This window comes from Chlorocebus sabaeus, chromosome X, assembly GCF_047675955.1.
Source record: "Chlorocebus sabaeus isolate Y175 chromosome X, mChlSab1.0.hap1, whole genome shotgun sequence".
In the NCBI taxonomy this organism is placed as follows: domain Eukaryota; kingdom Metazoa; phylum Chordata; class Mammalia; order Primates; family Cercopithecidae; genus Chlorocebus; species Chlorocebus sabaeus.
In genome coordinates, this window is record NC_132933.1 from 143,406,639 (window position 1) to 143,432,752 (window position 26,114).

General features: G+C 45.5%; 1 protein-coding gene across 9 annotated transcripts in view; it reads right to left on the reverse strand.

Moving 5' to 3' along the window:
* TBL1X (transducin beta like 1 X-linked) overlaps positions 1–26,114 on the reverse strand; it is a 251,124-nt gene that overhangs the window by 169,900 nt on the left and 55,110 nt on the right. Inside the window, exon 1 of one of the 9 annotated variants that reach the window (XM_037986322.2) lies at positions 14,010–14,105. The exons of 7 other annotated variants lie outside the window; for them this stretch is intronic. The gene's annotated coding sequence lies outside the window, so the exon portion shown is untranslated. Of the gene's footprint in view, positions 1–14,009; positions 14,106–26,114 lie in introns of those variants that run through there. One more of the 9 variants, XM_073013883.1, reaches the window with a different exon arrangement.

Genomic DNA, 26,114 nt, shown 5'->3' on the forward strand with positions numbered 1-26,114 from the left:
CAGAACCTGCCGCTGAGGAGCACAGTGGATGTGGACCCCCACCTCCTGGCCACAGACCCAGCTGACCCACCTCCAGGCCTGGGGAGACTGGCTGGGGTCCAGGGAGCAACAGGCAAAGACAACAGAGAAAGGAGGGGCAATCCAGACTTTGCCCTTTGTAAGATGACAAGGGCTTCCTTAGTGCAATGCACTTTCTTTGGAGGCTGTCTGCACTAAGAGACTGAACTCAAGGGCCAGTTGCCGTCTTCAAGTAAGCAGGAGAAAAAGCATCATATTGTTCACATGAATTATAACACTCACCACTTAAACTTTGCGCTTTACTTTTTATTCCACATTTTGCAAGATTTTAAATCAAGAAAGACTGCATTGCAGGTTCCTGACAATTCCTGTGTTGCACACAACATGAACATGAATATCAAGAAAACACAAAAGGTCCCAGGTTTATCTCTTCTCAGTACATCACTAGAGAAACCCTTCTCATTCCAAAAACACTAAACCCCTACAAACTAAGCTTAATACATCTTAAAACATTTGAGACTAAAACTGGATGCACCCATGTGTTAGGTATTGACATTAAGGAGACATGGGCATTTTGAGCAGATATTTGGTAAAGTACATTTTATCGGCAGTCGTCATGGTTTCGCATCAGTTCTCTCAATAACTGACCTGCATGTACAAATGCTGTACACATTTCAATTCCACACACTGTCTAACCACCGTGATGAAAACTCCCTAGATGGTCTCAACTTTCACGTTTTGATAATAAGGTTTTGGTCACAAAAGTCTACTTAAAAAGGTGACATTTTTGCTGGTATACACGTAAGACGTAGCATTAGATCTTTAAATGGGCGGCTTAAAAGCACTAAGTAGATGCAAAAAGAAACAAAAAAAGATAAAGCAAAAAATAAGGGCAATGAACTGAAGAGGTGAGTGAAAACGGGGTAGTGGGATAAGGATGGGAGCTGAGAACTCCGAGCAAACCTATTAATGGAGTTTTGACTTTGGACCACGTAAATGTTTTCTACATTTGAAAAATACTTAACTCAAAGAGGATAAAATATGCATATCTTAAAATTCAATAAACACAAATAATTTAACTTATGTATCAAAGTGGTAATACAAACATCAGAGAAAAATTAAGTAACTTTTGCATACTGTCTGTACACCCACAGTGAGATACGTCTTAAGGACAAGAGAATCTCAAGGAATCTTGAACTTTATTTCATTGTTTTGGTAGCAGTGGTGGTGGCAGCATAAATGTAAAAATTTCTGAAACCTTTTTTTGTGTCTTATAGAAGAGAATGGATGTGTCAATATGTTGTTGCTGCAGGCAGCAGATTCTCACTACAGAAGCGTGATACTAGATGGCAAGAGGAGGGTGAGGAAGTATCCTGTGGAGTTGGGCTTGAGAGGGAGGGACAGTGTGAAAGCATACATAGAAACATCTATTTCCCTGGGGCTCTGCACCCAAGGAGCCCAGGAGCAATGATATCCCCATAGCAATGAGCACACTCAGTTCTCAGTTCCTGGTTTTTAAATATTAAGTATCATTCTCCAAGGCTCTTTGGCCAAAGGCTGATTCAAGGTGAGGGGCAGGGAATTTCCACTGGGAACCTGAAACCTCTTCCGGGCCCAGAAAGAAAGGACACAGATATGAGGCTGGGTGCTGCGGCTCACGCTCGTAATCCCAGCACTTTGGGAGGCCAAGACGGGTGGATCACTTGAGGTCAGGAGTTTGAGACCAGCCTGGCCAATGTGGTAAAACCCCGTCTCTACCAAAAATACAAAAATTAGCTGGGTGTGCTGGCATACATCTGTAGTCCCAGCTACTTGGGAGGCTGAGGCAGGAGAATCGCTTGAACCCAGGAGGTGGAGGTTGCAGTGAGTCAAGATCGCGCCACTGCACTCCAGCCTGGGTGACAGAGTGAGACCCTGTCTCAAAACAAAAACAAAAACAAAAACAAAAAAATGAGAGGACATACATAGATTAAAGGGCCTTATAGGAGCATAACAAAAGAACCCAGGCCCCATCCTGAAGGGAGCATGACAGAAGAACACAGTGCCCATCCTGAAGGGGTTCCCATTGAACAAATTTAGGGCAACACTGTGCATCTAAAAGAATAACGTAATCACAATAATGTATGACACATTTTTAAACATTAAGAATAAATGAGTCCATAGTGATTTTTAAAGGTCAAAACAGAAAGCTCTTCTTTAAGAATGCCAACTAATAAATGAAAAATAGAAGAATTAGAAATGCATCATTTTTTGACCAAAAATGTACTAGATCAGGATTCAGTTAAATAGTAAATATGTTTGGCTATCTGGTCTCTGTCCCAACTCAATTCTGCTGTTGTAGTGCAAAAGCAACTGTTAACAGACAACACATAAGTGAACAGACTTGGTGGAGTTTCCTTTTTTTTTTTTTTTGAGACGGGGTCTTGCTCGGTCACCCAGGCTGGAGTGCAGTGGCGCGATCTTGGCTCACTGCAAGTTCCACCTCCCAGGTTCGTGCTACTCTCCTGCCCCAGCCTCCTGAGTAGCTGGGACTACAGGCACCTGCCACCACGCCCGGCTAATTTTTTGTACTTTTAGTAGAGATGAGGTTTCACTGTGTTAGCCAAGATGGTCTCAATCTCCTGACCTTCTGATCCGCCCGCCTCGGCCTCCCAAAGTGCTGGCATTACAGGCGTGAGCCACCGCGGCAAGCCATAGTTTGCCAAAGCTGGACTAATTAATTTATGGTAATCAATGGATACTAAAACCACCAAAGGAAAACCATCGTGAGGAACAGAATAATCATACCATCTCACTGTATCATAACACAGATTACTCATTGGTTACAGAGAGAACGGAGCTTCAACAGGGAGCCATCTGGTGGATACACCTTCATCAAGGATCGAGAATGAGATTCCGAGCTCCTGAGGGGATGCAATGGGAAGTATAATCATCAGCTGCGCAGCGTTCCTGCCAAAACTGTTCAACATCACTCTAATCACATTGGGAAACAGACAAATCCTCAAACTCCTATGTCATAGAAGGTTGGGGGACTCCTCTAGAATACAGGAGACTAAAGAGACGTAAAATCAAATACAATACACTATCCATGAGTACAACTTGGAGCAAACAACTGGAGAAATTTACATGTGACAGCATACTTAATAAAAACATCATATGTTTAATTATGAGGTGTAACAACCCCAAGAATGTAAGTACTATGGTTTTGTAGGAGAATGTCCTACGCACCCATGGAGTGAAAGGAAGGAGAAGAGGAAAGTGAGGGGGGAAAGGGAGAAACCTCAGAGTAATAAGAGAAAAGGTACATTTGGGAAAAACGTTTAATGATCCATGAATCTATTCTTTCAGCTTTTCTGAGGGTTTGAATTTTTTTTTTTTTTTTTTTCTTGAGACAGGCTCTCACCTTGTCACCCAGGATGGAGCGCAGTGGCACAATCAAGGCTTACAAGCCTCGAACTCTTGGGCTCAAGCGATCCTCCCACCTCAGCCTCTCAAGTAGTAGGACTGCAGACGTGCACCACCACACCTAGCTAATTTTTCATTTTTTTATTTTTTGCAGAGATGGGATTTTGCTATTTGTCCAGGCTGGTCTCGAACTCCTGGCTTCAAACGATCTTTCTGCCTCTGTCCCCCAAAGTGCTGGGATTATAGGCATGAGCCACCACACCCAGCCAGGGTTCGAAATTTTTCAAACTATAAAAATGGGGTGATCAGCCTGGCCAACATGGCAAAACCCCGTCTCTACTAAAAATACAAAAATTAGCCTGGCGTGGTGGCGGGCACCTGTAATCCCAGCTACTAAGGAGGCTGAGGCAGGAGAATCGATTGAACCCGGGAGGCAGAGGTTGCAGTGAGCTGACATCGTGCCACTGCACTGCAGCCTCGGCCAAGAGGGCGAGACTCCATCTCAAAAAAATAAAAAATAAAAAAAAATTAAGGGGAAAATAACTACATAAACCTTGGATTTAACTAAGTTATTCCACTGCCTCACACCAGTCCCACTTTGCTACTACTTGCCTTCAACAAAATACCCAATTAAGTCAGTTTCTGTATTGAAATAAATATTGAGGCCAGTTACAGTGGCTCACGCCTGTAATCCCAGCACTTTGGGAGGTCAAGGCAGGCGGATCACCTGAGGTCAGGAGTTTGAGACCAGCCTGACCAACATGGAGAAACCCTGTCTCTACAAAAACATGGAGAAACCATATCTCTACAAAAAATTACAAAAAAATTAGCTGGGGGTGGTGGTGCCTGCCTGTAATCCCAGCTACTCGGGAGGCTGAGGCAGGAGAATCGCTTGAACTCGGGAGGCAGAGGTTGCAGCGAGCAGAGATCGCACCATTGTACTCCAGCCTGGGCGACAAGTGCGAAACTCCGTCTCAAAAAAATAAAAATAAAAATAAATACTGAGTAAAATATTAAAATAAGCAAAATAAATACTGAAATAAATGTTTAATGTCGTTTAAGAAAAAAAAAAAAACGCTACTCACTTTGCATTTGTGCCATGCTGTCTAGTTAACAGCACACTTTTGCATGTCTGTCTGGAGTCTCCCAGCCACGTACGTGCTGGGCAGGCATGAGGATCCCTCACCTCTGCACACTCGGGCGGGCCTGGCCTTCTCCAAGGAACCCTGCACGCATCAAGCTGAAAACCGGCAGAATCTCCAGTGCAGCCCGCTTTCCAGACACCATGGGGTCCCAGGCTCTTCGACCAGACACCTCACCAGAGTTTCACAGACCCCATGGGATAGTAATGCCTGTATTTCTCCTGATCTTGACTTGAGCAAACACGTAATAATTAGTAGGAGCTTGGAATACTTTTAATTAATTCACAACAGCATTTACACACATTTCTTGGGATGCTGGGTGGAAGTATCTGTTGGAGTAATTTGCCCCAACTCCTTGCAAAACTCCCCCTGCCAGACCCTACCAGGATCTAGGTGGGGGCAGGGGTGGGGAGGGCAGGGAGATCTGTGATTGTTTTTTGTTTTCTTAAGAAGAAAGAAAGATTATCCTTTTAAAACATAATGAGTTTAAGCCTCAGTGACATCTGCAGAGAATGTTCTGTGTTCGGCTACTGTCTCTCAAGGGTGGTGGCCTGCTCCATATGTGGAGAGTAATCCTTCACCTGTTTCTTGGCTGTGTAAAGGGGCAAGGGTACATTGGTGTCATTTTTGATACTGGAATTTTTGATTTGTGTCGAATTTTCTGTCACCTGTCCCGATACTCGGCACAAAGAAGACTTTAGAGAAGCTCAATCAAATAGGCAATTTAAAAACAATTGTCAACAGAGAGTCCCATACATGGTTTGGACAACATCCCTTATACCCAACACAGGAGAGCCATCAAGGGGCAGGAGCGGTCACCTGCATACCCCCAAGACAAAGGGCCACACTCTCACAGCTCTGCCTCCTCTTTCTCCTGGCCTCTCACGGGTGGGCTGGGATGCCCTACTCAGTTTGTGAGCCAGCAAGAAGGAGGAGGGGGGAGGGGGGAGAAGGAGGGGCGGGGGAAGGAGCCAAGTCTCTTCGAATCAGGAAAATACCCATCTGATTTCAAAGTCACCCCGCCTTCCTGCTACTCTGAAAAGTGAGACACACGCAGAGCTTGGATATGGCCAACTCAGGCCGACCTCCCCACAGAGATTCCTGGCCGGCTGATTTCCCGTTCCTTCCCCTCAACAACAGACTTACCCACAACACACTCACATGCACACCCAGAAGAGCCACAAAATCAAATCCAGGGAGGCACTGAGGGTGATCGGCAGGCACAGGCGGCCAGAATCCGCGCACACGGATTCGCATCCCATGCCCCCACTTTCTATGCCTCTGCTGCCATGGGAAGCCCACCGTGCGTCTCAAGCTGTTCTCTCCTTGTTGGTCCGGAGGGATGGTAACGCCCACCCTTCCTCGCTCACAGGGATAAGTCCAGGGCAGGTGACATGAAGGTGTTTTGAAAACACACAGAGCAAACACAAACGTTCGGTATGGTGACACGTGGCAGGGGACAGGCCACGGGCTGACACTCACTCCCACTGCGAGGCAATTCTTCCCTCTCTGCAGCACCCAGGGATCGAATGACTGAGCTGTCATGTGACAAGTGACAGCTTCTCCATACACTGCAGCGTCCGGGGAAATCGCACTCATTGCAATTCGGGGCTCTTGTGAACAACAAAAAATATACAGTCGTGGAGAATACAGTCTGGTGCAGCGGATGCTTATGTTTTAACCACCTCTTGTGAGCCCTACCTAACAGGGTCCCAGTTTCCCTCTGGGCAGTTTCCTTTCCCATTCTGCCTTACAAATAGCGCTGAGAGAAGTTACCATGCTGCGAATGCAACGCTGCCCGCTCCTGCTCCAGTCTCTTCCATGTGCGAGGAGGGGCCAAGGCAGCGTGTTCACAAGCTCAGATCATGACGAAAATTTTCAAAGACAAGACACACTACCCACAGTGATCATGGTGGCCCCTCCTCCTTCAACTCTGATGCCCCCATTCTAAAAGAAAATGCTGGGGAAGTGGAGCTATCGAAATGCTGTGGTTACATCTATCTATACGGTCCAGGAGTATCCAAGACAGCTGTGTTGCTGCCGGCGGTAATGGTGTTGGAATGGCTTCCAGGAGCAATTCATTTGGAAATAAATCATCCAGTGTCAGGACAGGGTGAGTGGGGCCAGACAAGCACAGCATGATAGGGGCAGCCTGAGGGTAGGAGCAGCACAGTTGGAAAGGATCAAAGCCAGAAGCCAGTCCGTGGAAAATTCTTCCGTAGAATTTTTATCACTTATCAAGTCATTTATCAATTTTTATCATCCATCAAATGCAATTACAGGCAAGTTTCCAAAATTTAACTAGGCAAAAGTTCATACTACCAGTAACCACTTGTAAATCGCTACAACAATGGCAATGACAAAACTGGACCCTAAACTCTCTTGCTGCTTCTTTACCTGAAAATGCTACTGCAAAACCACAGCAGAGGAAGAGACAGTCTATGAATATACAGATTTTTGTTTAAAAAAAAAAAAAAAAGAAAAGAAAAGAAAGAAAGAAAGAAAAAAGAAAAAGATATGGAGGTGGATCAGGCAATTAATTCACATTTTCCCAGACCATGAAGTTTGTGATGGTTGTCAACTTTAAGAAAATTAGTAAGTAGTGACTCCAGGCCCCTTGAATCCTAGCGAGGGTCATTCCTGGTGGCAATACTGCCAAGTGAGGGGTGACCAAAAGGCTGCATGGCTTGTCCCCTGGTCCAACCTGGAGGTGGGCACATGGACCCCAACTCAACCAATTAGCTTACTATGCCTATGCACACACACTCACTTTCACACATACTTTGAATCTTGAACTACCAACACTAGAACAGAAAAGTGTCTTAACTATCTTCTGCAGCTGTGATGGTGTCCAGGCCACCAGTGGCAGTCGTTCCTGCCACAGCGAATGTTGCTGCGTTCCCTGTTTTTTGTTTCTCATCTCTGCAAAGCTTCCTTGGTTTCTGCTGCTCCTGCATGACAGCCGCCCTGCCCTCCATCAGTTCCCACGGGCTCCAACAACTCTAATAAACCCTGCGAGCTTCAGTTAGCCAGAACCCACTTCTGCTGTTTGTTGTTGGCTAAATCCAATCTGACCATCCAGTGTTTCCACGTGCAAGGCATATACCTTTTTTGTCTTTTGTTTTGGTCACTGGAGAAACAGAGCTGAACTGGTCAACTCTAGCCCTGGTAGCATGAAGCCCAACATACTGGCTTTTCCACATTACGTACCTCACATTTGATGAATAAGAAATTCATGAACAAAAGGATTATACCATATGGCTTTATGATCATTTGTGTCTACAATAGTAAATTAGTACAATTAATTATAGTTAAATTCTGCCAAGCAACATTTTTGTGTTTTTGTATGGTTTGGTTATGTTTTTATATTGTCTGATTTGCAGGCTGCTTCTCTCCCCTGGTGAGTGAAATCTCTCTTTGTTTACTACTTAACGCCTCATAACAAAAAGTGAATTCTGACTTTTGTTTTCAATTAGAAAGGAGAGGTTGAGTTAGAAACTGGGGTAATATGAATACGGCATCCTTCTCTGATTATTGACAGAAAAAGCATTTTACAACCTTTAAAAGACAATAAAAGAGGATTTCACAAACAATATAGGATGCTGGACCAACTAACAGTAACATTTCCTGGGGCTTGTCACTAAATTGGACATTTTTCCAAAGAACATCCAAAGCACTAGTGAATACATAAGCATCTTATTTAAAACTATAGGAAAATATAATCCTGATCTAACCACTGAATTTAGACTTGTTTGTGATGGAAGACTTAGCCTTTTGTTAACTGTTAATATAAAACATTTTGCTCTTCCTAAGTCAGCACATATTTGAAGGAAAGACCAACAATTGCCTTTGGCATCCCTTCCCTCGGCTGTCCCAGCTCCGTGCTAACAAGCGCAGTTTAATTTAACTTCCCTTGTGAAATGGCTCACTTTATAAAGAGAAAAACAGGGCAGGAAGACTTCATCTCCAATGGAAGAGCCACCGCCAGAGGTGGGCCTTTCCGGTTCACAATTTCTCTCTGGCTTGCCTTCCCCCTCGCCAGCTGACTTGGTTGGCCTCAAACAAATTTCAACACAGTTGAGGGGCATCAGAACACCTGTCTGGCTCTGGCCACATCCTCTGCAATAACCAGGCTCTGCATGCCTTGCTGCTGTGAGTCAGTTGCCACCTAGTGTATAACCTTTGTTAACTTGCACCCCATGCCTGCATCTTTGTCTTGGTAACCCACCTAGTACACTAGACCCTCTAGAACCAGAATCTTGGCTAGTGCATAAGTGTTCAGTGCTACCTCTGACAATGGGCAAGTGATGACGATGATGATGATTAGTCACTATCATCTCTGTCCCCAGTGCGGATAGGGCCCACAACTTCATTTTAAATTGTAACACTTCTTGTGCCAAATTCTTCCTGCATTACAACTACCACCTACTGTGTGCATACAGGTAATTCTGCACCTCTGGATATTCTGTTCCGCCTGCAACTATGAATGTCTTTTAAGACCCCATCTAGAGCCAAGTATGTTCTGTGGCACATTCCTGAGTCACTGGGTTAGTCTAGTTCCAAGTCTCAGCTGTACTGTCTAGTAGGGTTTGCATTTGGTGGGACATGCCCTGCCCACAACTTGATAACGAAGGGGTTGGAGGGGGAAGATGTCATAACCCAGTCTTCACCTGTTTGAGCTATGTGCCAGGCTCTGTGCCAGGTGCAGGACTACAAAGACAAGGATGGCGTGGGCCTGCCCATGACACAAAGCACAGTTTGGTGAGGAGACAGATATCTCAAAAGACTATCACAAAACAACCCAGAAGTGCTATAAACAATATTCTCAGCATTTTACAGAACACTGATGAGTAGTACAAAGCCATCTGGGTGGGAAATGGGGCTGCCTGAGGAAGGTGATATCTGAGCCATGCCAAAGAATACGTAGACCTTAGCCATGAGGAGAAAAGGGGAGTAGGAACCATCACAGAATACCCCACACATTTATAACAGAAACTAAACTTTACCAAGTGCCCCTGCACCAAGATTTTGCCTATGTAATCTCATTGACCTCACACAACAACTTTATGGAGGAGATATGGTCAACTTCATTCTTCCGATTAGGAAACCAAGCAGGAAAAGGTTAACTTGACAAGGTGCCACAGCTATGCAAAATGGTGGTGACACAATGCACCCTAATCTGAGTAACTCTCAGACCAACACAATTTCTATTGTACCTACGACCTTCATGGAACCACACTCTTGTGATAAAGGTCACAAGAAGCTCTTTGTGCATTTAATCAAGTATGCAATGTGCCTAGATGTTCCTTGTCATCCCCAAACACAATGTATCCTTTTCCTCATTTTGGCCACCAAAAGATTCACAAAGGGAACAGAAATCAAGACTGTCATCCCCTCCTCTCAATATCTCCCATCAGAGTAACCCTAACTCACCGCTTCTCAACAGTACTGTTATCTGAGCGCCACGTTCCCAGCAGCTTTTGCTGGCAAGGACAGCTAAGCCCTCCATCTGCTGCACTGCCTGAGGCCTTATCTTGTCCTGAGAGGAGGGGCCCCAGCGGGCTTCTCCCCAGCAGGTGCACATGCACTCTGGCACCCTGGCACTGGGTCATGTAACCTTTCCCCAGCTGCCTTTCCCTACCAAAGGCAAAGCATGCGGACTTCAGGCTCATCAGAGAATGGAAACACCCTCTGGGGCTCTGGACACAAGGCACCCTCAAACAAACATCACCCAGGAAACTGATACAGAAAACAGAGCTGGAACCTCCCCCTCACCCTTCGGTACAAGAAAAGCATTGAGCAAGAGATAGGATAGCAGTTTTACAAGCGAGGAAGTATGAGGCTAATCTGTTCACAAACAAAGCACCAAAGAGAAGATATCTGAAGGACATACAGTCTAAAGTTTCAGCAGAGGATGGGAGGCTGGACACGTCCTAATATTTCAACAGATGTGTCTTAGTTTAAGGATAGCACACATAAAAACTTTCCTTTTACCAAGTTTATCTTTGGTAAACTAATTTCCCAGTTGATGCCCTTGGAGAAATCTGTGTTAACTATGTCATAGCTCCCAATAATAAAGGACACCTGGGCAAACATGGCCCATGATATCCAAGGGAAATTTGAACCGCTTTTCTGCTATTGAGCAACATAAACCAGGCTGAAATTATTAAAATGGAGAGCAGCACGGTTACTACTAAGACCTGGGCTTTTGAAGATGGTAGAAAAAACCCAGACATTAAACCTAATGTCCAGTCCCATAATTGCTATTTTAACATTAATGGAACCTCCAGACATCAAGCACAGTGCAAACATCCCAAGCAGTGAGCATTTCATAATGCTCACTGGAGTTGGCGCCCCCACCAGGCCCTCAACGCCAATGACCTGATCTCAGATGCACGCTGGTGCAGTTTGAGTCTGGTCACAGTCATAGAGCATCATGTTACTTCCAAAGCTTTCAACTCTGAAATTCTCATTTTGGCCCTCACTTCCCGCCACACCATTCCCCCTGCCTCGAGTGGCCTCACAACCCAGATCTGGCTCTCACCAAGGCCCCAGCCCACAACTCACTGCAGGCCACCTCTGCCTTCCCACCCAAACTAGGTCCTCAGGGCTATCAAGCCTAGGGTTGTCCTGTCCAACACAGCAGCCACTAGCCACACATGCCTATGTAAACTTAAATCAATGAGAAGCAAACATATGCCAATGCTCATATAGCAGCATTATCCACAACAGCCAAAAGGTGAAAGCCACCCACGTGTCCTCTGATAGATGAATGGATAAACAGAGTGTAGTCCATCCATACACTGGAATATTATACAGCTTTAAAAAGGAAGGAAATTCTGACGCATGCTATGACATGGACGAAAATTGAGGACGTTGTGCCAAGCCAGACACAAAAGGACAAATACCGTATGATCCCACATATAAGAGGTCCCTAGAGTGTCAAAATCATAGAGACAGAAAGTAGAACGGTGGTTGCTGAGGCTGTGGGGAGGGGAGAACAGGGAGTTTGTGTTTAATGGGGCAGTTTTCTGTTTGGTATGATGAAAAACTTCTGCAGATGGATCGTGGTGAGGATTGCGCAATGTTATGAATATTTAATACTTGGAAATGGTTATGATGGCAAATTCTGTTATATGTATTTTACCACAATAAAAAAACTTGGGGTAGGGGGTAGAGAGAGGAAACCTATCTGTAAGAGCAAATTTTTCAATATGCCCAAACAAGAATATTAGGACCTTTTAATTGCTCTTGTGATCATATAGATCACTCAAGACCACAGATGGCTCAAAGGTAAAAATCAAGATCCCTTTGGATCCCTCCCTGCCCAACGCATTGTGCTTTGCTCACAGTAAAAGCACTCAGTGATATTGGCTACATGGCAACAAGTACCAAATGATCACATGAGAGGTCTTTGGTAATTCTGAAAGGAAATTAGTGGATTGACCTTACAATAATTGCTTCAAGACTTAAAAAGAAGGATTGATAACTTAACGGCCTCAAAATCTTTCTTGGCACATTCAAAATAAGAGAAAGCCTTTTGTAAATGCTTTGCACTTCTTGTCTCACCACTGGAAGAGGGATTAAAGCCACTGCCTTGGTGCAAGAGGAGAAAATGTCTCTATGATAAAAGTCAAATTAGCAGTATTTGACCTCTGGGTAATTTCACTCTGCAGCCCAGTTCCCCTTCTGCTGAGGTTAAATGCACAACAGTGGCCAGGAGACAGCCCATTTTAAGAGTAACATGTGTCTACTCTTATCAGAGTTAGCTCTGTTTTGATTTTATAGCTAAGTCAATGAGGCACTTGGATTCTGTGGAAATTACCTCATAATTATTACCTGTGCACAACAAATGTAACTTATTTAAGTTTACAGGGCATTGCCAATAAGACATGAATACTACATGATAAAAGTGCTCAATTGTGGCCAGGCACAGTGGCTCACTCCTGTAATCTCAGCACTTTGGGAGGCCAAGGCAGGTAGATCATGAGGTCAAGAGATCAAGACCATCCTGGCCTACATGGTGTAACCTCGTCTCTACTAAAAAATACAAAAATTAGCTGAGCATGGTGGCGTGCATCTGTAGTCCCAGCTACTCAGGAGGCTGAGGCAAGAGAATCGCTTGAACCCGGGAAGTGGAGGTTGCAGTGAGCCGAGATCGTGCCACTGCACTCCAGCCTGGTGACAGAGCAAGACTCCATGTAAAAAAAAAAAAAAAAAAAAAAAAATCCTGAATTCTGATGCTAGGGCAAACAAGAATTATCCAAGACACTTAAAATTGGATAGCTTTTTGTAATGGCCCAATAATAACGACTGTAATGCAGCAGCTTGTAAGGTGCTTTAAAAAACAGAAAGGATATGTACTGAGGTTATCACAGGACAGAAGACTGCCTATGCCTGTTCGCTTCAAATGGCCAGAGTTCATTTGAAACACAGCACAACTGTGTGCTTCTAGTATTAAAATTCATATGCTGCAGCCCACATTAGTGGATTCAGGCTGATCGATTTCAAACCATTCTGATGGCAAAGGGTGAATCATTCGAAAATGTCTTGGGAATATGATATAGGACCCAAAATGCTCATTCCCCACCTCTAGTTTCACCAATCCTCATACCAGCACTATCTATTGAAGGATGTCACTCTGATCCTCGTATGCCCACTAATCCCATTTTAAAAGCTCACGCTACACACTCTTTTCAGAGTAATCAAGTAGAGAGGTAGTCCTACATACTCAACTTTAAAGACTAGGATGTTTATACCCAGACAAGTGAAATACAAAGGGCACTGTCCTTTAACATTAATTTTAACAAGACATCTGAGCCAGATTCGATCATTTGGATATAATTAAAGAGTACAAGGTTATTTTCACAAAACCAGAAAGACTTCTCTGATAGAATTCATCATCGCATCTTTAGAAGTTTGTGCTGACTCTCACATAAGGGGGGCTGCGTGTTCACAAACACACCCGAAGACTTTCACGATCAGGTATGCAGGGGAGACCTCAGGCCAGTGTGCACAGAAGGTAGAATTCGGACACATTTCCAGTTAAAACTCTGGAGGCAAACGTTTATTCCACTGCACACTCGCAAGCCTGGCTGCAAGCCACACACACTCTTCACCTCCATTTCCTTCCCTCTATAAACAGAACCACATCTGTGCACAATGATTTCGTTTCCTTACAGAGGACTGGAAGCTTCCTCCCTGTCTCTCAAATAATGACAAAAATAACATTACTCAGGCATGCACAGCAGGCAAAGCTTTCTTGACAATTAGGATTTCAGAGCTTCTTTTACAGGAAAAGGGAGTAAGAATTCAAGTGGGATGGCTTCTGGAAGCCTGGGTCTGCATAGATCCCAAGCTGTGAAAAGACAGAAGCCCATGTGTCTGGCCTCTTTTTTTTTTATTTTAAAAGAGTAATATAAAAAGAATAATAAAAGTACTTACTGTTGACCGGATGCTCACCAAGCTCTGTTCTAAGCACTTTAACATGAACCGGCTTTTAAAATAATTCCACTTACACAAGCTACCTCAAGTTGTGAAATTCAAAGAAGCAGGGAGTGGAATAGTGGTTGCCGGGAGCTGGAGGGAGGAGAAACAGGGAGGAGTTGCTCAGAGGGTACATTGTTTCCATCCTGCAAATGAAAAGAGTCCTGGAGATGCTGGACAACTGCAGCTGACAATGCCTACGCTCAGAGAGGGGGGAAGACAGGAGATCGCATGTGGGATTTTTTTCAACCAGAATTTGTAAAATACTCTAACCATATCCTATTAAGGGAGGTACCAATACCCGTCCCCAGTAAACACTGGCAGCCAAGAATCACACCAAGGGACGGACAGTTACCCCCAATCCTGAGTCCACTTTAGTGAAAAAGGAGAAAAGGAAAATACTCAACACTGCATTTTTTTTTTTTATTAATTAGGGTATTAAGAACTGTTGAATTAGGCACTTAAATGGGTATCTGGTATGTGAATCATATCTCTATAAACCTTTTTTTAAAAAAAGTCCACAATAGCTAAGAATGGGTGCATCTTATATGTAAGTCACACTGAAATACGATGAGCACGAAAACAAATGTACACAGAAAGCACATAAAGAACCCTATATGAATAATATGTGGCCACTAAATAACAACTGAATGTCAATAAGTAAAAAATCACACTTAAATGATGAAAGAAATTCAGATGACACGAGCCTCACAAATCCAGTTTTCTGAAAACCTTATTTATACTCATTAGGATGCCTGCACAGATGTTGCTGTTGATATGAAACAGACATTGTAGTCACAGTGAAAGGGAGAAAAATGGCTGTCCACCATTTTTCACCTCTGCATCTCTCTGGCTAGTCTTTAGTGGGATCAGACAGCAAAGCAGGAAAAGACAATTTGACAAAACACTGACCCAGCCTGCAGGCTCCTGGGCAACCCTTCTCTTCGACTGCCTCCCTCCCTTGCTCCCGCATGATTCTGGGTTCCTCCCTCTGAGCTCAGCATTGCCCAAGCACTGGGCACGGCAAGCCAGTGCTTCACTGTCACTGCCCCTACCAGCTCCTGAGCTCCTGGAGCAAGGTCTCTCCAGGGTACAAGCATCCCTGGCTCTGCAGAGCCTTCATAGCACCTACGGGAGCCCAATTTAACCACAGCCCAAGTCAGTCCACCAGTTGCTTCCCCTTTCGAAGGAGCCCGGAGCAGCACACCCAGCAGAGGCAGTATCCTGGTCTCCAGTTCTCATAACTCGATCATGCCAGCCTGGTAAGCTAGCATCCCTGACCTCCACATTTTCAAAGCACTGCACAAATACCCACCATCACTGTGCCTTTCTTTACTTGGGGTCTGCTGTCTGCAATAGGTCCTTCTTTGCCTTGGAAATTGTCTTGCCTTCACTTATCCCCAAAGCAGCAGCTGGGAATGTCTCAGGAGCATTTGAAAACTGCATTTAAGTTTCTCTTTCATGGAGGGTTTTCACTCAGAAGTAAACCAAAACTTTCCCAAAGGTCAAATATTTTCCTAAGTTATCTCCCTAACATCAGAACACTTCTTTGAACTGTAGCATTATGTTTATGGAATTTTGTGTAGACACAGGTAAGGACTAGAAGAAACGTTTTGAAAAAGTGGGGAGGGGGAGGAAGGAAGAGAATGTATGATGAAATTGGAAAGCAGAGAAAACCAGGCCGAAGGGCCAGGAAAGCAAGCATTCACACACATCTTCCAACAGACAGTTGTGCTCGGAGTTCGTGCTCTAGTCTATGGGCTGAATTATGGGCTGTTCACACCTGATGCTGCTTTCAGCTCCCTTCCTTTGACTTCTTACCCTCACAGTTTTTGTTAATAACAACTTTACTGAGACACAATTCACATACCATGAAATTCACTTTCAAAATGTACAATTCAGTGGTTTTTAATATATTCGGAGTTGTGCAACTGCTGTCTAATTCCAGAACATTTTCATCACTTCCAGAAGAAACTCTGTGCTGGCTGGCAGTCACCCCACACTGCCCGTCCCCAGCCCTGGCAAGCAGGAGCCCACTTTCTGCCTCTATGGGTTTTCCTGTTGTGGACATTAGTCATGTTACATCCCCACTCCCAACTCATACGCTGAAGCCCTAAGCCCCAGGACCTCAGAATGCGACTGTTCATTTGGAGTTAGGGCCATTCAAGAGGTCATTAAGGTAAAACGAGGTCATTAGGATGGGCCCTGATCCAACAGGACTAGAGATGAGGACACAGACACACAGAGGGATAACCTCGTTAGGACCCAGGGGGAAGACGGTGTCTATAAGCCCAGGAGAGAGGCCTAGGGAGGAACCAACCCTGTCGACCCCTCGATCTGGGACTTAGAACCTCCAGGACTGTGGGAGAATTACTGGCTGCTGTTTAAGCCGCCTGGCACGTGCTGCTGCGTTAGGGCAGCCCAGGAGACTAAGGCAAGCCCGCGGGCTCAGTGCCAGGTCCGTGGGAGGCGTGGGAATGCTGAGCAAAAGGATTCCCTCTTCAATTCCTGGAGAGAGAGGAGAAGGAGTGAGGCTCATGGGCTTGCCCTCTAACCGCTGAGTCCCAACCCTTTGTCCCTTATTAAAAGTGTTTAATGAGTTTGGATAGAATTCCTCTAGGGTAAAAATGCTTCACCCCCAATGTTAAGATACAGAATTGTAATTTTAGCCTCCCTCAACCCTCCCTTACAAATCAATGAACGCTCAGATGGCCAGGGTGGGACAGAAATCCATTAACTGACATAAAAGAAATGCTGCCTTCGCTTCCTGGGGCAGGGGCCTCCCAGTGCAGGCTTGGACAGAGATCCACACACAGACTGAATGTCCACCCAAAGCTCCAGAAACATGTGCGCAGCTCAGGAGGCTACCGCACGAACCTTTCAGCATGGCCAGGCATCTACTTCTCCTCTCCTCCCACTCCACAGACAGCACTTATTTTGAAAGACCGGCGCAGTGGCTCACACCTGTAATCCCAACACTTTGGGAGGCCAAGGGGAGTGTGGATCATTTAAGGTCAGGAGTTCGAGACCAGCCTGGCCAACGTGGTAAAACCCCGTCTCCACTAAAAATCTAAAAATTAGCTGGGCAGTAGTGGTGGGCACCTGTAATCCCAGCTACTCAGGGGACTGAGGCAGGAGAATCACTTGAACCCGGGAGGTGGAGGTGGAGGTTGCGGTGAGCTGAGATAGCACTACTGCACTCCAGTCTGGGCAACAGAGTGAGACCGTGTCTCAAAAAGAAGAAAATAAGAGACAGGCTCTCATTATTTTGCCCAGGCTGATCTCGAACTCCTGGACTCAAGGGATCCTCCCACCTCGGCCTCCCAAAGTGCTGGTATTACAGACATGGGCCACAGCACCCAGCAGAGATCTACTCTTCTTAAATAAGTGGAGATGCTTATTATTTTGTGTCTTTTTTGTTGTTGTCGTTCTTTATTTTCTCTCAATTATTCTGAATGTACAAAATATTCGTGGTATTCAAGGATCAGGTAACAGCTTTACAAACCAGAAATGAGAGATTATTGACATTTAATCAACGAAGAAATATTTATGAAATACAAGGCAAAAAATCCCCACCACCAACACACACCAACACATACCAACACACACACAGACACCCACACACACACACCCTCCAGGTTCTTAGTTCAAAAAAGTACCTAGAAATAAGGAAAAATGTAAATTGTTCTGACGCATGCAAAGTTCATCGTGTCATGAATAAAAGGAACTCTCCCTCTCCCCTCCCTCTCTCCCTGTCTCTCTCTCCCTGACTCATTTACTGTGTGAGTTTCTTAAATTCATGTTAGGGAATGCAGGGAATTTAAGCACTAAGCATACCCATCTCCCACTAACTCCACCCTCCCACCCAGGCCTCCCCCTTTTTAACACTCCCCACCTCTGCACAAAAGGTCCTGATCCTTCTCTATTCAGTTGCATTCTCTTAATGCAATGCACCCGGCACAAGCACACATCCCGCTCAAGGGTTAGCTGCTGACGGAGGGGCGGGGCTTTACCAGCGGCAGATAAGATGCTTTGGCAGGGAGCCTCTTTGCAGCCTCACACGTGATGCTCGGTCCATTTTTTTAAAGGGGGAGGACTACGTTTCATTGAACACATCTAAAAATGTAATGGGGGGAGGGAGGAATTAAGGCCAATGGGTAAAACGTGCCATTTAAAAGTATATGTATTCTAGGGAAAAAATCCAGAAACATTTTCTTTCCGTTTTATTTTAAGATTTCTTGGGTTGACTTCAACACAGATAAATGAACATTTGTGATGAAAAGACAAGTATAGTTTCTTAAAATTGAGAAGTCAAGGGGATTTTCTCACCTTATTTTAAAAGAAACATGTAAATATTTTAGCGGAAGTAGAGAGGAAAAAGGAAACATGCAGGGCTTTTTTAAAAGAGCACCTTTTTTTTTTTTTTTTACAGCTTTTAAAGCCACAGATAATTTGAGAACATAAAAATGTGTGACATGGTCTGTTCATTAAAAAGTAAGTGCCAGTATAAATTGAATTTTAAACTATCATTTAGCCAGACAGTAATTTCAAATTTAATAACTAAATTGATTTTAATTGCTTTTAAATGGTCCTGGCAAAATCTGAGAAAGCTCTTCATTTCTGCCAATTCATTAGAAGCAGGCAAACTTGAATACAGAAGGAAAAAATCAAATCATTATAATTAAACAAAATTTTCTGCACTCAGTATCCTCTCCAATGTCAAGCAGACCCAGGAGCTACTGACTCTAACAAAAGCAAAGGAGACAGATGGGCGAATGGACCCCCTCGTGACATTAAAATACCACCTGGCTTATAAATGGAAGACATCAACAATAAAAGGGCTCTCCTGTTCGTTTTTTAAAATCGCCTTTTTAGGTCTTCTAAAACTAGAGGAGCTCGTAAGTGCTTTCCCCACATTCATCAGGTATTCTATTCTTTTGTGGGTTTTCTTTACTCCACAACTCAGCGTTATTTCTAGATATTAACCCATTCCCCTATGCATCTGCCATGGAGGTCTCTTTTTCTCTCTTTCTTTCTCTCTCTCTCTCTCTCTCTCCCCCTCTCCCCTTTCAGACAGCGTCTTGCTCTGTGGTCCAGGCTGGAGTGCCATGGTGCAATCATGGCTCACTGCAGCCTCAACCTCCCGGGCTCCCGCCTCAGCCTCCTGAGTAGCTGGGACCACAGGAGTGCACCATCATATCCGGTCTTTTTTTTTTTTTTTTTTTTTGGTAGAGACAGGGTCTCCTTATGCTGCCCAGGCCGGTCTCCAACTCTTGGCCTCAAGCGATCCTTCCACCTTGGCATTCCACAGCGCTGGGATTGCAGGCATGCAATCCTGCAATGCCATGGAGGTTTCACTGAAGTTTTTACCCTGAGCCCCATGACCCCCATGTCTACATTATTCTTACTCCCAAACGACATCACAAACAAGGCACACAGCTGCTGAAGGCCTCTTGGGCCTGGAAACCAGTCTCTACCTGGCTATGCCATGCCCAGTGTGGCAGGCACCTGGCAGGTGTCCATACTGCCTCCCTACACCCACATCCGGGGTCTGAATGCATTCCACACAACGTCTGCGACCCCTCCTTTAGCATGTCTGAAATTCAGCGTTCCAGGCAACTGCGGAGATGAAGCCATCATCCCTCAGGACTGCCTTTAACTCATGGATCCAAGAAAACTGTGGCAACCACAAAGACCAGAGATGACAGAGGACTGGCAAGCGAGTAAACATCTTGGACCTTGAGGGCCATGCCATCTTGGCTGCAACCCACCCAAGTCGGCCCTGGTGGCACGCTAAAGCAGCCACAGAGGACACAGAAAACAATGGGCACGTCTATGTCCCAATAGAGCTGGATTTTCAAATATGAGCTGTGGTTCACACAGACCTAGAGCCTGATCAAAACGTTACCATAGGCACTTCCTTTGTGATTTAATTTTAACAAGCCATATGCTAATTTTGAAATTGTTTTCCAAAAAACCCAAACAAAGCAGGAAAAAAAATTGGAAAACTTTTCCACTCCCGTATTTTTCAGTGCTGGTTTCCAGAACAGCCAACAACAGGTGGGATAGAATTTGGTGTCGCAGATGCAGCAATGTGTGGCCAAGATCCCCCTTCAGGGCTTCCCCCCCGATCTCCAATTGCCACCCTCATCCAAAGCCAGGCCCCAGTGAATGGGCAATGTGGACCTTTACAAAGGCTTGGGCCCCTTGACTTGGGTCAGGACAAGCCCAGACTCAGAGCACCCCTGGGTTCAGCTAAAGACTCTGTGATCCTGCCCCAGCCCACTCCTCCCAATCCCCAAAGCAGCATCCCCCCCACCCCCCCAGCTCCTGCACTCCCCAGGCTCTGATCCTGAGCCTCTCTCCCAAGATCCTCAGCACTGTGGCTTCCCAGGAAACCCATGTGCAGCTGTGGGTCACCTGCCCAGGGGCCCAGAGTGGGAACTAGGCAAAGAGGCTGGGGATCTCTGGAAAGGCAGGCCCGGGTACCACACTGAACTGTCCCTCTTCATCTGACAGTCGTTTCTAATTCAGAGACACTTCCTTCCAAACGCCAATGCCTCACAGTCTCTTCCTGTTCAGGACCTCGGGAGAAATCCTCGCTCTTCAAATGGGAAGTGAAGTTACCTGTGTTCCTAAGACCCCCTGTATGTAGGACAATTCCTTGGAAATGAACTGAGCTGCAAATGTCCTGACATAGGCGACAACACGGGAGAACCTCAGGGACATGATGCTAAGCGAAAAAAAGCCAGACACAAAAGAACAAACACAGCATGACCCTACTGACATGAGGCACCTCAGACTAGTCAAATCCACAGACACAGAAAATAGATCGGTGGGTGCCAGGGGCTGCGGGGGAAGGAGGAATGGGGAGTTACTGTTTCATGGGGACAGGGTTTCAGGATGGGATAATGAAAAAGTTCTGAGACTGGGCATGGTGGCTCCCACCTGTAATCCCAACACTTTGGGAGGCGGGAGTGGGTGGAACGCTTGAGGCCAGGAGTTTGATGCCAGCCTGGGCAACCTAAGGAGACCACGTCGCTACAGGAAAGTTAAAAGATTAGCCGGGCATGGTGATGCGCACCTGTGGTCCCAGCTACTTGGGAGGCTGACATAGGAGGATCGTTAAGACTGTAGGGAGCCATGATGCACTCCGGCCTGGGCAACAGAGCAAGACCCCGCTCCACTCCCCCACCAAGAAAAAGAAAAAGTTTTGGAGTTATGAATGGCAGTGATGGCGGTGGAACAGTGTGAATACGAGATCCCAGCACCTCAGTGCTCATAAATAAACAAACTCAGTCACTCACATGTTGTCAGTGGCTGCTTCTGCCATACAACACCCAGAGACTACAGGGCTCTAAAACCACAAAGTATTGATTATCTGGCCATCGACAACAAAAGGTTTACTGACCCCTAACAAAAACAAACCAAAATATGGGGCGGAGCAAGACAGCAGAAGAGAAGGTTCCACTGATCGACCCCCACCCCAAGGACACCAATTTAACAACTATACACACACACACAAATAAATAAACCAAAATATCCCAAACCTTTTTTTTAATGCACATTTAGGGTCAGTGCCTAAATACGGCTTAGAGAGATTATGGTGAATCACTTAAAAAAAGGTAGTACTACAATAAGTACAACAGAGACGAGACCCCTATAGTAATTTTCCCCAAAGGAATCTGTAGGGCAAACCTGCCTCTTGTCCTTCTCCCTTGATAGTCCCTCTCCCATACTGGAAATAAACTCCGGTAGCAAGTAGAGACGGCTGGCTTCTCCCCCAAGGCGATGTTGAGTCACTGAGTACAGCTAGTGACTCCTCACACTGCGGCCTCTCTGGGTCCACCCCACACCAACAAGGGCAAGGGAAGCAAAGGGCATGGGGGGTGGACAGGTCGGGACCTCCTTTCTCCTGTGCGATCCACGGCGATCCTCCTTTCCCCTGTGTGATCTCCCTGCCCACGCCTGGCTCATCGCAAATCCCACACAATCTCCAAGCCTCAGCTTCCCAATGGTTCCGTGCGGCGGGGCCTTTCTCAATGCACAGGGAAGGGCTGCTCCCCATCACGATTCCCATGACTGGGGACTCCCCCTTTGGTGTGTCTGCGGCTGCTTTCCAGTATCTGCCTCCCCGCAAGTCTATCCAACTCCAGGAGGGCAGAAAGCAACTTTCCCCAATGCGACTACCTCCGAGCATGGGCCCGCACAGAGGAAGCTGCCGACACACGCTTACAGAATATTCTACGAAATTCAAAAGTCAGTGGCCATAAATGGAGTTTTAGTGGAATACAGCCACATTTGTTTATTTATACAATGTGCAGGGCTGCCTTCTCACAATGTGGCTGAGTTGCAGAGGTGAACAGTTGCCAAGACTGGCCCCCAAAGCCTAAAATCCATACTCTCTGGTCCCTTACAGAAAAAGGGTACCCACCTCGCTGTAGAAGAAAGACCACAGGGCTTAGACCCGGAAAATTACATCTTGGCACAAGCTCTGCCTCCCAGGGACCCCGGGCAAGTCGTTTCGTCTCCACTTCTCCGAAAGGAAAAGACCACACCAGACTCATCAACATCTCCCTCAACTTAACACTCCAGTTCACGCTCAGATCAGCTCAGAGAGGACTTGAGAGCAGAATGCCAAAAACACAGGCTTCATCTAGAAAAGATTGCGTGCAATCTATTCTGCTCGTTTAGGTGACAGGCAAATTTTATCTGCTTTTGAACTCATCTCCACCTCCAGCCCCAAAATAAGTAAGGAGGAATTCAGTAAAGCTCAGAGAGCCAGACTTCACTGACTCAACCAGGTATTACAAAGAGGCTGTGTTTTTGTTCTTGTTTTTGTTTTCTCTCTCTCCCTCACTGTCTGTCTGTCTCTCTCTCCCCCCCGCCCATCTCTCTCTCACACGCTCACACACATACACACATGCACAGACATTCTCACACACACCCCTTCATCTTGAACTATAGGTGCAGCTGCACCCATCAGTCTTACTTCTGACACAGGAAGAAACAGGACTAGAAACAAAAATGAGGCAGGAACGTTCCCAGACACAAGAATACCACTAGATGCTTCAGCACTCAAGTCTTTCAGGCAAAAAGAGGAAAACCACATCGAAGGTATCTAACACTCCTAAACTAGTATTAGGGATTTTTTTTAACACAAAATCTCTTTCGGAAAAAATTATTTTCTCTGCACAATAAAGAGAGGAAAGTGCCTGTCCAAAAATGTAATTCACATAAACATTTAAATGCTGGCCAAGTTGGTATTGTTTTATGTGTCACATATGCTTAAATACCAATGCACATTTATATTACAGCTGAAGTGAGTTACTTCCTCCTGCTCATCATCAGTTCTTAAACAGTACAGAATCAAAGGCAAAACAACACTCAGGAGACTATGTAATTTTTTCATTCAAATTTGGATAATTTCTTTTAAAAAAGCAAATCTCTATCACGTAAATCTCAGCAAAAATGTCTCCTTATTAAGCAATTATAGACCATTTGGATACTCCAGGGAAGGTCTAATAACATCTTAGTATGTGGCTCCCAGTGTTCCTGCGGTATTTGCTATTACAAGTTAGAGTTATGTGTTCACTTCTCTTATGGAGAAATTTGTCCAAATAGCTAGGAATGTGAGATCAAAAAATAAAAATAAAAGCATACAGTCTATTCAGCTATTAGGTATACTACTTTAAATATTCAAAACAAGTAAGTGTGACTCTGACCTCAAGTCTAATGGGAATTTGGAAGGAGAACAAAAATAGCTGTCCTCTTAAGACTGCCTACAGGGGACCTATGGTGTTCCGGGTTTCCATGGAAGGTGTGTGGAAAGAGGAAATTTCTCACCACTGAGGGAAATCAAGAATCCCAATAAATCCCACTGTCTTGTCTGTAACTGACTCCTATCTCTCCAGCTCCTGGACCACACCCTGGTCCAAGGAGCCATCATCCCTCTGGAATATTCTAATGGGCTCCAACAGCCAACCCACTTCCCTTGCCAACTCCCTCCAAGGCCAGGTGATTGCTGGAGCCCAGGAGTTCAACACCAGCCTGAGCAACATACCAAGACCTCATCTCCACCAAAAATACAAAAATTAGCTGGGCATGGTGGCATGTGCCTGTAGTCCAAGTTACTTGATAGACTGAGGCAGGAGGATCGCTTGAGCCCAGGAGATCGAGGCTACAGTGAGTCATGATCGTGCCACTGCACTCTAGCCTGGGGGACAGAGTGAAACCCCGTCTCAAAACAAAAGGAAAAAAAAAAAGGTTTAGAAAGCACACATCAAAGAACTGAAAGCAGGATCCTAAGGAAATATTTGCGCAGGCAAGTTTGTAGCAGCATTATTCACAACAGTACAAAGTTGGAAGCAACCCAGGTATCCATCTACAGTTACAGGAATAAGGTGTCCTATCCATACAATGGAACAGCACTCAGCCTTAAAAAAAAAAGACATTCTGACACACGCTACCATGTGGACGAACCTGGAGGACACTACGCTGAGTGAAATAAGCCGGTCACAAAACGACACATACTGTAGGATTCCACTTATCTGAGGTCCCAGAGCTGTGAAGCACACAGAAACAGAAAGTTGGTGGGTGCTAGGGGCTGGGAATGGGGAAATGAGTGGCCAGTTACGTATGGAGTTTCAGGACTACGAGACAAAAGGAGTTCTGGAGGTTGGCTGCGCAAGAGTGTGAATGTGCTTGCTGTTACTGAACTGTACACTTAAAAATGGTTAAAATAGGCCGGGCACAGTGGCTCACGCCTGTAATCCCAGCACTTTGGGAGGCCAAGGCGGGCGGATCACCTGAGGTCAGGAGTTTGAGACCACCCTGGCCAACATGGTGAAACCCCGTCTCTACTGAAAATACAAAAATTAGCTGGGTGTGGTGGCACATGCGTGTAATCCCAGCTACTCAGGAGGCTGAGGCAAGAGAATTGCTTGAACCTGGGAGGTGGAGGTTGCAGTGAGTCAAGATCGTGCCACTGCACTCCAGCCTGGGCAACAGAGTGAGACTCTGTCTTTAAAAAAAAAAAAAAAAAAAAAAAGTTTAAAATGACAAAATTTTATATTACATGTATTTTACCAATAGAAAGAAAAGAAAAAAGCACTATTCAACAAATCATGTTTTTGCTATTTTGACAATTGCACTTTTAATCCCTTCCTTTGTGATTCTACTTTTATTTTAGAATGTGATTCTGAGACCTCTAGGGCGTCACTCGATGACTACAGAAAGCCACGCGTACAGACAGAAAGGTTAAGGACACTGATGTAAGGCAAGGGGGCCAATAAAGGCACACGACCCTTTGAGTCTCAGGTACAAGGAGTTTGCGCTTACTTCTCCTCAAGGGTGGGGCTGGGGGCGCCTCGCTGAAGTCTCTGTCCCCACACTGTGCTGAGCCACTGGTGTTTTGAGAGAGTCTTGAGCATCAAGATAAAGGAGGCACCAGAGCAGAGAAAGACAGGACCCTGCCAAGTGTGGGTGACATGGCCCAGTGTGGCCTGGGGTGGGTGACATGACCCAGTGTGAGTGGCGTGGCCTCATATGGTCCAGTGTGGGTGACCTGGCCCACTGTGGCCCGGTGTGGGTAATGCTGCCCAGGGAAAGGGGGACCCCAGGTCACAGCACCAGTCGCTGTTGCTCGAAAGGCAGGGACAGAGGGGCTAGGCAGACTCTGGGGGTTCACAGTTCCGAGTTCCCAGGTGCCCTGGAAAGAGTGCTTCTTTCAAGTGGGAGCAGAGGCCAGACGGCATGCTGCAGTGAAGGGTGAAAGGGTGACAGCTGAAAGGAGTGGAGTCTTTCTTTTGAAGAATGGTGACGAGGGAGAAAAGTCAAAGCAGGGCAATCAGCTACTGGACTTGGGGTTTGGGATTTTTTTTTAAACATAATGCTTTGTTTGTGTTTTTAGCGCTAAAGACAAGTGGAGAGTGCGTAGAGACTGAAGAATAGAAGACAGAGGTGAGAGAGATTTTCTTCCCATACAAAGCCTACAGTTTTTACTAAATCCCAAACCACAAGAACTCTTGCTGACCTCACAAAATTAAACCCACGTTATCAACA